Raw genomic sequence first — 12,544 nt, 5'->3', positions numbered from 1 at the left:
AAATATGTTTTAATATATTTAATGTATTCTTAATGTTTAATATGTTAGAAAATATAAATATATTCTTCATTTAAAAAATTCTCTGCTAATTGTATCTAGTTTGTTTTTTAGTCGGTATGCCTGAAGTAACTAAATGTTGGCAAGAGCTTTTAGCTGGGATCAGCTTTTAGTAAGCCAGATTTTGAAAGAAGATGGGCATTCTTTAGTTTCCAAAATGTTGACTCTAGATTCAACAGCCACTAAGTAATAATAGACTACCCACTGACTTAACGGTCAGAATCAGACTGATTAGAACATCATGATTATGTGAAGAAGAAAACACTGGATCATCCAATGCCAAATTTGAATTGGATGGTATTCTGTGACCTACTTTCATTCAGTTGGTTTGGTCTCTATGGATAGAGCATGTACCAATGTACTTTGGAGACTATTAGCAGTTATTATTTAAAATGTATGGGTTTTAAAGAAGTCATATATTAATGATTCTAACTTCTCAGCCGTACTATTAATGTGGTTAATTTGTTATAACTATGTGATCTGTAAAGAGCATTATAATGTATAAAATTAAGAGAAGCTGAGGTCAGCTGTGGTATGGTGGTTAAGGTGCTAGATTCCCACATGGCTGAGCATGGTTTGCGTCCTGGACCTGGTGGTTTGCTTTCTCACTTCCTCCCTCCCCACTGTCTTTCTCTGGTGGGCACATGTGACTTATAGTAAAATTTTAAAAGTATAATAATAATAAATAAAATTAAGTAAATAATTCTAAAAAACCTAAAACAAGTAATAATACTGGAGGATGTGACATAGGCAGCTATTATAAACTTCACTGCTACCTATTCAGATTTTAGAGGTTGTATTATTTTGTTGCTACATATGCATTGTACTATCATAATCACTAATTTAAAAATAATTTTAATTTAATTTATTATTATTATTATTATTTTAAAATTTGCTATAGGGCATGTATGCTCACAAGAGAGTGAGAGAGAAAGAAAGAAAGTGAGAAAGCAAGCTGCCAGGTCGAGGACTCAAACTGTGGCCAGTCATGTGGGAGTCCAGCACTTTAACCACTACATCACCTGCTAACCCCTTAATTTTGGAACATCTTCATCACTCCACAAAGAAGTCTTGTACCGCTAACAGTCACTTCCTAAAGTTGGTTCTTTGAGATAACTGATAAAATTGATAAGCCTCTGACTAGACTGAGCTAGACTAAAAGAGAGAAGATACAAATAACAAAAGCAGAATTGAAAGAGATAACAAGAGGTTATCATTATTATATTATTACAAAGAACTATCAATAAATTTGAAAATTTAAATGGAAGGATGAATTCCCAGAAAACAAATTTACTAAAAGTAAAGAAAGGAAAAAAGAGAGAGAGAAAAATTTGAATAGTCTTATAACTATTACAGAAAAATAATTCATATTTAAATTCCTTTCCACAGGGGCTGGCAGGTGGCTTGGTGGTTAAAGGCACTGAACTCTCACATGGCTGACCATAGTTCAAGTCTCAGACCTGGCGGCTTACTTATCACTTTCTCCCTCACACTCTGTCCGTCTCTAGTCAAATTAAAAGAAATAAATTAATTAAATTAAATTAAATAATTCTTTTAGGGACGAAGAGTTGGTGTAATAGTTATGCTGTTGGACTCCTAAATAGTTGACCACGGTTTGAGTCCTGAACCCGGTGGCTTAAACTCATACTGGGCGCATGTGCGTGCATGCCCAAGATCCCAAGAGGAAAATGGAGAAGGGATTGTGGCGTGGCCATCCTTCTTGGGGTGGGGGGGTGGGGGATGATTTCCTGCTTTCTGTCTCTCTCTGTCTTTCTGGCGAGCGTACATGCCCTATAGCAAAAACCTCTTAAAAATATATATAATAATGCTTTAAAAAACTTCCTTTCCACAAAGAAAAGTCTAGACAGATAACTGTACCAGTAAAGTCCACTAAAAATTTAAGGAAAAGATGGAGCTATACTAGTACAAATTCCTTCAAAGAATATGAAATGAGCAACTTGTTTCATGAGGCCAGCATAACCTTGTCACCAAAATCTAAGGATATTTTTAGAAATGAAAAGTATGAGAAAGGAAAATTATGAAAGAACACATATGATTATCTCAACAGATACAGAAAAAGCATTTGATAAAATGTAATATCCTTTTTTGATAAACAAAAAAAACTTAGCTAACTAGGAATAGAAAGGATTTATTAATGTGATAAGGATCTCTACAAAAATACAATGAGCAAATGTTATATTCAGTGGAAATATGCTACAATTTTATCTTTAAAATTGGGTGTAAACCAAGGATGATCATTACCACTGTCTATATTCAGCCTTGTTCTGGAGGCCAGAGTAAGTGTGATAAGGAAAATAAAAAAGTGTACAGATTGAAAAAGAATCAATAAAATTGCCATTATTTGTGGATATGATTTGCTGAGTGCAATTTCAAAAGCATCTACAGGTAAATTATTAGAAATAACATCAGTATTAAGCAACCAACTACTAATATGAAATTTCCACTTAGGTATCTCTGAGTTATCTCAGAATTAACAAGGGCCTAAACTTTCTCTTTGTTTTTTGAGAGGTTTTTGCTATAGGGCACGTGCCCTCACCAGAAAGACAGAGAGAGACAGAGAGACCAAAAACAAGAAATCCCCCCCCGGGGGGATGGCCACACCATAATCCCTTCTCTTCCATTCTCCTCTCAGGATCTTGGGCATGCACGCACACACGCCCAGCGTGAATTTAAGCCACTGGGTCTAGGAATTTAAGCCACGGTCGACTACATGAGAATCCAGTGACATAGCCATTAGACCAACTGCTGGTCCTCAGACCTAAACTCTTGATAGTTTTTTCCCCCTTTACAGAGCTATCTTGCCACCATAGTGTCCCCATTTCTGTCAGTGACTTCATTTACCTAGTTGCCCAAACCAGAACTAAGGAGTGAGACTGCTTCTAGCCCACGTACAACCTTTGTACGCATTATAGAAAGCAGTTCTTTTTTGTAACTGAGTGCAGCCTCATGACATGGTGACATGACTTGGTGAGCCAAGTGTGAGTCTGATTTTAGCTGCCACTTGCCCTTATCCCCTGGGTGCTCTTATGCAATGAATATTCTATACAATTGTATATAACAGCACTGACTTGATGTTCCCTTTTTCCTTCTTTTTCTCCAAACTCAATTAATTAGCAAATACTGTTAAGACTATCTCCAAATATATCTTGAAACCACTCTTTTCTCTTCTCTTCTCTCCTCTTCTCTCCTCTCCTCTTCTCTTCTCTTCTCTTCTCTTCTCTTCTCTTCTCTTCTCTTCTCTTCTCTCCTCTCCTCTCCTCTCCTCTCCTCTCCTCTCCTCTCCTCTCCTCTTCTCTTCTCTTCTCTTCTCTTCTCTCCCACTCCTTCTACCTCATTCCAAGTCACCATATCTTACTTTACTGTACAGTACCCTCCTTGCCAGTTACTCTAGTTCCATTCCTGTCCCCTCGAATCCATTTTCCCTATGGTAAATGAAAAGTTCATCTCAAAACATAAATCTGGACCAGTTCTATGGTATGGCATTTAAGGCATCTGAATTCCACATTGCCAACCTTGGAGTTCAAGTCCCACCCAGACATGGAGACCTGAGAAACATGGTGTGTGTGAGTGTACGCACAAAATCCTGAAAGGGGGAAGAGAAGGAAGGGAAGGAATTCAAGTGCGATTATTTCCTGGGGGTAGGGGTGTCCATCTCCTCTCCCACTCCAGTACCCTCTGCCTTTCTCTGGAGAGATTGTGGACCCTCTAACAGAAAAAGAATACATACATCAGTGACGCACACACACACACACACACACACACACACATATTCAATAATATAAATCTCCTGCCTAAATTATTGGATGGCTTTCTATTTCACTTAGGAAAAAAAAAATCCAAACCCTTTGCTATGAACCACAAGGCCTTGTATGACCTGCTCCTGTCTATGTGTCCAGACTTTTCTTTTGTCCCACCCTTCGCCCACCCTTTTCTGGTCACACTGATTTTATTTCAGAGTAATTAGTATGCCAAAGATATTTTCTGCCTCATACGTTTACACATGCTGTTCCTTCTTCTTGAAATAATCAGAATAATGCTATAATAATAACTAGTATTTATTTTGTTCATACTAGGGGCTGTGTACTGTTCTAGGCACCCCATAAACATCAACATACTTAATCCTCACAACAGTTATATGAAGTAGGTAATATCACTTTCCCCATTTTATAGATGAAGGAACAAGGGCACAGAGAGATTAATTAAATGGTCCAAAGTCTCATAATTTATAATTGGTGAAACCAGGGTGAGCTTCTCCACATTCGCTGTATATAGCAGGCTCTTCTTACCCTCCTGGTCTCAGCATATGGGGCCTGTTTTTGGAGCTTTTTTTGACCACTAGCTCTAAGGTAAGTCCCATTGTCAGTTGCTCTCTCAGTTATTTGACTATATCCTTCCAAGTACATAGCACAATTTACTGGTATTATTTTTATCTTTTTTCTCCCCCATTTCCCCCACTGGAATGTAAGCTCCATGAGGACAGGAACGTAACATACAAGCATCAATATGCTAAGTACTTTAACTACAACATGGTGAAAGAGAACACTTTTCAGCATCTAGCACACAATAACCATTCAATCCATGTTTACTGAATTTATAAAAACAATATCCTTTTCCTATTAAGATATTCACCTGCAGAGAAATAAATCTTTTGCAATTCAAAACAAAGCGAAAAAAAACCCAAACTTGCTGAAAATACTCTTTTATCAATGATCAGGTTTTATCGGAAACATCCTACCTATGCTTGACTTACTGTAAAGAATGTAAACCAGGGACCACCAGTTAGCGTAATGGCTATGTCTCTGGACTCCCACGTAGTTGACCACAGCTTAAACTCACGCCAGCGTGTGTGTAGGTGTGCCCAAGATCCCGACAGGAGAATGGAGGAGAAGGGATTGCAGCGTGGCCATCCCCCTGGGGGAGGTGATTTCTTGCTCTCTGTCTCTCTGTCTCTCTCTGTCTTTATGGCGAGTGCATGCATCCTATAGCAAAAACTTCTCCAAAAAAAGAAAAAAAGAGAAAAAAAAAGAATGTAAACCAGACAGGAGGAATGTGTCTAGCTGTGAATTAAAGATAAGCTAATAAAATTCTCTATTTGAAAGAACTCACTATTGAGATCTTTTCTCATTATGTGCTACTTTCAGTGGCTTTAATAGTAATCTTTATTTCAGTTAGAGATTTAGTTGGCAAATAAATAAATAAAAAGTGTTTTTTACTGATGGAGTGAGTTAATTTATACTAATGTTTAGTCAGGTTTTATATCAAAAGTGGCAGAAACTAAAGGGAATTTATTGAGAGAATATCAGGCTGATAGAGACTACAGGGACTGGCCATGGGAGATGGAATTAGGCAGGAATCAAAAGGTTCCCAGAACCTGGAATCAGCAGTTAGCATAATGGCTATGTTGCTGGACTCCCACGTAGTCGACCGCGGTTCAAATCCCGGACCCGGTGTCTTAAACTCACGCCGGGCACGTGTGCGTGCGTGCCTAAGATCCCAAGAGGAGAATGGAGAAGGGATTGTGGTGTGGCCATCCCCCCTGGGGGGGTGATTTCTCACTTTCTGTCTCTCTGTCTCTCTCTGTCTGTCTGGCGAGCGCGTGCGCCCTATAGCAAAAAACTCTCTCTCAAAAAAAAAAAAAAAATGGTCCCCAGAACCAAAAAGCAAGAAGCAGTCCTATAGTTATACGTCATCACCTGTGGCCTGACGGGGGCATCATCTCTGCTGCACTGACCCCCGTGCATCATTTATAAAATACAAAATCCCCACTGAGAAAGCATATGATTCATGTAGCTGATGGGCTAGGGTCCCCAAGTCTTAATTCTCTCATAAACTCTACACACAATTAATTAATTCTCTAAAAGGAAATGCAAAATGAATGTTAGGAAGACAAAAATCAAGAATGCCTTTTATGCAGGGTAAAATAGAAACATGCTTCAATCTTTACTTACTTTTGAATTTTGCCAATGGCATAGATTTTATCCAAGCACATAGATCAGAATATTACAAGAGACTTTCTTGTACCTCTAACCAAACACTCTTATTTTGACTTAGGCATTAAGTAAGAAATAAAAATGTGTATTGTCATTGAAGGGTGAAATATGTGATGAACATGTGAACAAGTCATATCTGAAATGGGTTTATAAGAACCAAAAGGTGAAAGTAAACCCACATACTTCCTAGAAGAAAAGGGCTTTTCATTTGGATTGTGACTCAGTCATATTTTTAACTACTGACTGGATTCTTCTCAGTTTTCCCTATCCATGCATTTAATTTGGGAATATAAGTATCAGTGAAGTTCGACATGTCCAAAACTGAACTCATCTCTTCCAAACCTGCTACTTCCGTTTTTCTAGTCTTAATAAGTGAACTGCTATCCTATTTAGCCACTCTATTCAGAAATCCAGGACAGACATTGTAAACTTTTTCTCCAAATTGCTTTTTAAATGTGTGTGTTTCCGTCCATTCCTCTTCGCCAATGTTTTAGTTCAAATTCATAACATCTATATTTTTCACTGTCTACCTTATCTTCTTCTTTTATTTATTTATTTATTTATTTATTTATTTATTTATTTTTTTGAGAGGTTTTTGCTTTAGGGTGCATGCGCTCGCCAGACAGACAGAGAGAGACAGAGAGACAGAAAGCAGGAAATCACCCCCAGGGGGGATGGCCACGCCACAATCCCTTCTCCTCCATTCTCCTCTCAGGGTCTTGGGCACGCACGCACATGCGCCCGACGTGAGTTTAAGCCACTGGGTCCGGGACTCGAACCACGGTCGACTACATGGGAGTCCAGCAACATAGCCATTACACTAACTGCTGGTCCCAAACTTATTTTCTAGTCTTGAATAATTTTAGTAGATCCCATAGGCTATCAAGTTTAGATCATTGGATATAATTACATCCATACACTCGACCATTTTTTTCCATCTTACCTAACCTTCCTGAATTCAGAATATATTCTGCTTTTAAATGTAGCTCATATTCTTAATGAGTTGGGTTCTTTTCTTTTAAAATTATTTCTTCTATACGAGGGAGACAGACAGAGACAGAGAGAGACATCCCCAGTGGGGTCTTTATGCTGTGATCTATGCCCAGCTTCTTCCAGCTTTATCATGGGCACACATACATGCCCAGCATGTACAGGGAGCTATTGGGATACAAACCTGGGACCTTCTCATGTGGCTTTGGCATCACAGAGTATTGTGTTATCCATGTGTTGCCCTTGCTCATCAATATGATGATTTATAATTAGTCTTTCTACCCAGTTCTATCAATCTTGTCATATTCAGTTGGCCTGCTAAACTTCTACTGTATCTTTCCATTCCAGTTTTAACTAAGTTTTTCCTGAAGATCTTTTCATCTCTAGTACTATCAAACCAAGTAAACACAAGCTTTTCCTCTAAGCTCCCATAGCACTTACACAGACTCTCCTAGACTGTTTACCTACTCATTATTGGTTCATATTTTTCCTTGTGGACTAGCAATGCCTTGAGAGCTGGGACTGTGGCTTGGTTGTATTTTCTCCACTTCCCATAGTCATTTAGTGCCTGGTACACCACAGGCAATGGAAAAATATTTGTTCAATAAATGAGGCATGCAGCTTTGAGTGGAGCTTATAGTTGAAGATGAGACTAGAAAAACCCAGAAACTTAAGCTGAAAGAATGTCCCCTTAGCCTGTCATGCCTTTTATCTTCGCTATACCCAAAAAGAACAAACTTAAGGGAATCAGCCCTCATCAAAGCCTAATTTCTGCACTCTCTTCTCTATTGCTCACTCCAATTCTTGTCATTGCATTTACCTAGAAAAATTTTGCCCTCTGCTCCCATTTCTAACCAGGTCTTGCCTCAGAGAACTCAGAATGGACTTGACCCATTGAGTGCTGAGCCTCAGTGATCTTCCTTACACAGAATTTTTTCTATTTTCTCTTGGCTATTGCAAGTGATTATGCCCTGACTCAGTCTTTGATCCTTGAAATGTGCCTTTTAGCACTTAAGGTTCATACTGGTTAGGGTTCAGGGCTAAAGGTAAGGAGGAATACATTACATTGTGTCAACAACATGAATATCAGTCTAATTTCAAGGAAAAAGAAAGTAGATTCTTGGGAAAGAATCCAGAGTATAAACCTGACAATTCTTTTGAAAACATTATTTTAAAGACATTTTTCATAATCTAGTATGCATGTATTATACGTGTATGTACATAGACAGGGTCAGCCATTTATTTCTTATGGCATTTATTGAGCTCTCACTGATGCTATGCTAGGTTCTGGAATAGAAGATTTTATAATCAAGAGGATTTACTCACTCTTCAGATTGCTTATAATCTGGGAAAGAGAGATAGTTTCATGATTTATAATTATAAAAAAATAAAATAAATGTGTCAATGGAAATATGCACAGGTCCAAAAATAAAGGAGAGGATACATAGTCTTAAGGGTGACATCTAGTACCTGGTAAAGACCAAAAATATTAAATATGTTATCCAAGTCTCTCTATAGCATGCCCCACCCTATCTTTTCTAATCTTATGTCTTCAAACCAGTATGCACCCTAAACTATAACCATTACAAATTGTGAGACTACTACAGAAAATGCTCATCCAGAAATTTGGACAGTCTTTATTTTATTTATTTATTTATTTATTTGGAGAGGTTTTCTCTGTAGGGTGCGTGTGCTCGCCAGACAGACAGAGAGAGACAGAGAGACAGAAAACAAGAAATCACCCCCCAGCGGGGATGGTCACGCCGCAATCTCTTCTCCTCCATTCTCCTCTCGGGATCTTGGGCATGCACGCACACGCGCCCGGCGTGAGTTCTAAGCCACCGGGTCCGGGACGTGAACCGCGGTCGACTACGTGGGAGTCCAGTGACATAGCCATTACGCTAACTGCTGGTTCCTGAACAGTCTTTATTTTAGGGGCACATTTTCTATCTTTTGGACAGTCTTTATTTTACGGGCACATTTTCTATCTTTCTTCCTTTTTTTACTGTGTACAAAATCAGGTGTGATATGGTTCCTTGACGCTTAATTCTGGCTTAGTGTTCAGTGTGTGCGAAACAGCATCCCCCCCAATGGAGGATGGCCATACCACAATCCCTTCTCCTTCATTCTCTTCCTGGGATTTTGGGTATGCACGCACACACACCCAGTGTAATTTTTAAGCTGCCAGGTCGGAGACTCGATCACAGTCGGCCCTGTGGGAATCCAGTGCCTTAACCACCATGCCACCTGCTGGCCCTGAAGGGCCTTTTCTTCTATGGTGTTCACGGAACACCATAGCCATAGCAACAGCTTACTGCCTATAAAGTTTTGTAATTTAAGGTTATGAAGTAGATTTGATTTGTTTTGGAGAAGAACTTTGATAAAATAATTTTGTCTTAAATATACTCACCCTTTTTATAGTATTATGCATAATCCTAAATGACAAATAATCTAAATTTGGTTTCACAGATAATTTCTAAATCATGTGTAGATTTAAAAATGCATTTTCTATGTTCATGCTTCACCATCTCCTTCAGGAGATATACACTTATAGTTTCCACTTTCATAGGATAATGTCAACATTTAAAATTGTAAATCAACACACATTTTCAATGTTGACAGATTTCTGATGAATGATGAGAATGGAAACTAAGGACTAAAAATTTGTATTGCATAATCCTTCAATGAATAATATGTTTAAAAGACTGCTTTTCACTTTTCCCATGTGTGTGTGTGTGTGTGTGTGTGCGCAGATAACTAATATAAAAATAGTCTAACTTCTATTCCCAGGAGGTGTACAATACATGTAATCACCCTGTTCACATGGAGTATGTCAGAACCCACCTTTGGGTGGAGTTATATTACTGCCAGCAGACGTAGTTGCTGTGGTTTATTCTAACCCTTTCTGTCACTTTGAACCATTAAGGTTGTTTGATCCAAAGTTAGAAGACTGCAGTTCATGAGAACCAAGACAACATCTACTACAGCTGTCGGGCCAGCAGCGTGCGTCACACCACAGACAGCCTTGCCCAGCCACTTCTTTCCGGTTCCTGTTATTGTCTTACAAATGGCAAAGCTGGAAATTAAAAATTAGTTGTAAATGCCCCCAAATGTGATTCTCTGTAATCAAGTATAAGTGCAAACAAAGCATACTTGGTTTTGAAATCAGGCATAAAGGTGCATACAGTATTCATTCTTTCAAAAAAGACATTTAAATATATTAATATCTGACAGACAGTACAGTTATACCCTCCCCTTTCTGTGTTTTCAGGCTTTATTAGAGCACCGGCTCTCTAGCCTTAGATTACAAGCATGTTCCAGTTTCCCTTTCCCTGAAGCACTTTCTGTGGTAACTAACTGCCCTGCTGCCTCTATGTCCTCATTTTAATCTCATGCTTCAGCAAATGCCATCTGACCCTGCTCTCAAAAAACTACTTAATCAAAGCTTGCCCATCCCCAAACCCCATTACACACTTTCAGGTCATCATTCTATCCATCTTTTCTTGAAGTTTTCAACACCAATTATCTTGTCATGACTATTGTTAATTCTCAGATAGCTTTTGATCCTTTTCCTCCATCTGACTCTTAAACTGAACTTAGAGCATTTTTTGGGTTTCTATCTTTGACCCCCTTCTTTATCCTATCCCCTCGGCCCCCATTATTTTCTACCACAACTTTTTTACGTTTAACCCTAAATAGAATTTAAAAATACAAAAGAGATGAATGTCCGTTGTAGCAATATAAAGAATCGGGAACCAGAAGTTAGCGTAATGGCTATGTCGCTGGACTACCACGTAGTCGATTGCGGTTCCCGTCCTGGACCCAGTGGCTTAAAACTCATGCCGGACGCATGTGCGTGCGTGCCCAAGATCCTGAGAGGAGAATGGAGGAGCAGGGATTGCGGCGTGACCATCCCCCCTGGGAGGTGATTTCTCACTTTCTGTCTCTATGTCTCTCTCTGTCTATCTGGTGAGCGCACACGCCCTATAGCAAAAACCTCTCCAAAAAAAAAAAAAAAAGAATACACTGTACTAATCAGTAAAAGATTAGTTGTCTTTATACACACTCTCTCTCTCTCTTTTATATTAAGGTTCTTCAAAAATTTAAAAAAATATAACTTTATTTTTCAAATAAACTTCACCCAGGTCAAAACACTTTCATGGGTAAGGATATGAGCCCTTTAGTCCATTAATAAAGAACTGAGGGTCCTGAGAATGTAGCCATGCCAATGTAGTCTATTTAACATTATTAACTGAAGACAAGTTGGTGCCGCTTAGAGATTATTTAAGATCAGGAAACAAAAAGAAGTCAGAAGGAGCCAAATCAGTGTTGTAAAATGAATACCTAAAGGTTTTTCAAACAGGAGCCAGCAAGTGGCATAGTGATTGAGGTGCTGGACTATCACGGTGGACTATGGTTCGAGTCCCAGAATTGGCAGCTTGCTTTCTCATTTTTTTGCTCTCTTTGTCTCTCTCTGGTGAGCACTCATGCCCTACAGCAAATTAAATAATAATAATAATAATAATAAATAAAATAAAATAAATCATTAAAAAAAAAGATTTCCAAACAAAACTTGCAAAATTGTCTGTGTTCACTGAGGTCAATGAGCAAGAGCAGTGTCATGGTGGAGGAGGACTCTGTTGAAGGATTCTTAGGCATTTTTATGCTAAACCTTCATCTAGCCTTCTCATAAAACTCTCATAATAAGCACATGTTATCATACTCTGACTCTCCAAAAGGTCAATAAGCAAAATGTCTTGAGCATCCCCCTAAAATGTTGCCATGACCTTTGCTCTTGACCAGACTGCTTTTGCTTTGACTGAAACACCTCTACCTCTTGGTAGCCATTGCTTTGATTGTGCTATGTTTTCAGGATTGTACTGGTAAAAGCCACATATCACATCACTTGTCACAATTTTTTTTTTTTTTGGAGAGGTTTTTGCTATAGGGTGTGTGCGTTCGCCAGACAGACAGAGAGAGACAGAGAGACAGAAAGTGAGAAATCACCCCCCAGAGGGGATGGTCACACGGCAATCTCTTCTCCTCCATTCTTCTCTTGGGATCTTGGGCACGAACGCACACGTGCCCGGCGTGAGTTTTAAGCCACCAGGTCCGGGACTCGAACCGTGGTCAACTACAGGGGAGTCCAGTGACATACCCATTACGCTAACTGCTGGCCCCACCTGCATTTTTGAAGAAAATTTCCTTAAGATCCTGATTCCCCATTATTCAAAATTTCTGTTAAAAGCTCTGCTCTTGTCTGCATCTGATCTTAGCACAACAATTTTGGCGATATCAATCAGAAAGGTTGTGCCATTCTAAATTTTCTGTCAGAATTGTGTAAATGGAACAACTGAGATGTCTATGGTATGGATATTGTTTCTGCTGTTAATCGTCAGTCTTCTTCAATTAGAGCACAGACAGGTTCATTTTTTTTTTCTCACAAATTGATGTGGATGGTCTGCTTGCTGCAGGCATCATCTTCA

The sequence above is a fragment of the Tupaia chinensis genome, unplaced genomic scaffold (assembly GCF_000334495.1).
Source record: "Tupaia chinensis unplaced genomic scaffold, TupChi_1.0 Scaffold140874_1, whole genome shotgun sequence".
NCBI classification, from domain to species: Eukaryota; Metazoa; Chordata; class Mammalia; order Scandentia; family Tupaiidae; genus Tupaia; species Tupaia belangeri.
The sequence above is the reverse complement of the archived record's forward strand: the minus strand, read 5'-3'. Positions refer to the sequence as shown.